This window comes from Nuphar pumila, chromosome 11 (assembly GCF_984573655.1).
Source record: "Nuphar pumila chromosome 11, dmNupPumi1.hap1.1, whole genome shotgun sequence".
Classification (NCBI taxonomy): Eukaryota; Viridiplantae; Streptophyta; class Magnoliopsida; order Nymphaeales; family Nymphaeaceae; genus Nuphar; species Nuphar pumila.
The window spans coordinates 94403185-94403909 of record NC_143259.1 but is presented as its reverse complement, the minus strand read 5'-3'; the positions used below and the strand labels follow the sequence as shown (position 1 = coordinate 94403909).

Here is a 725-nt window from a genome sequence, read left to right as displayed (position 1 = left end):
TTTTACGTACAGAGCTCTAATAAAATCGTGAATCTAAAGACAGATGTTAGAGCATTTTGAGTTTCGTTTCGGGTTTTCAAACCCGAATTCCATGATGATCTGATTGCATGAAAATCAAGACCAAATAAGGATAGGGAGCTAAAGCAGATTCAGATCTAGTAAAGGGTCCCACTGTTTGGGTCCAGTCCAAACACATCACATTCACTTCCCGTGGTGGGTCAATTATTAAGAATGTGTGGCATTTTCTTTATGCTAAAATGGAATAAACTTTTTAGATATTTCCTATCCTTATCTATCACATAATTGGCCTTTGTTGAACCAAAGGTTAAACTAAAATCATGTGATCAACTCCGAGCAAATGATTGGCTCATGCTGGATATGGAACCAATATTTATAATATAATTTATTTTATGTGCAGAAGATTTTCGTAATCCGACCTTAGCTCAGTTGGTAGAGCGGAGGACTGTAGTGGGGTTTCTCTTCAGCTAATCCTTAGGTCGCTGGTTCGAATCCGGCAGGTCGGAGTTTCTAACTCTTTTTAGGTCAAAATCAAGCTTATTTTGAAAACACTTAAAAAAAATTTTTTTTTGTAAGGAGAAAACCCCACCACCGACTGCATGAACCTTACGGGCATCCTTTGTCACAGGCCCGTAAAACCTTTGAGGTCAATCCTACCAATAGGAGAGAGTACAGGTAGCTTGGGCCTGCGACAAAGGGATGTCCCT

At 39.4% G+C, this 725-nt stretch overlaps 1 non-coding gene across 1 annotated transcript; it reads left to right on the top strand.

The window, feature by feature from the left end:
- Window positions 1-432: 432 nt before the first annotated feature.
- TRNAY-GUA (transfer RNA tyrosine (anticodon GUA)) lies at window positions 433-524 on the top strand. Its single transcript is given in 2 exon segments — window positions 433-469; window positions 489-524. It is a non-coding gene; the product is annotated as a tRNA-Tyr (tRNA).
- Window positions 525-725: the final 201 nt, after the last annotated feature.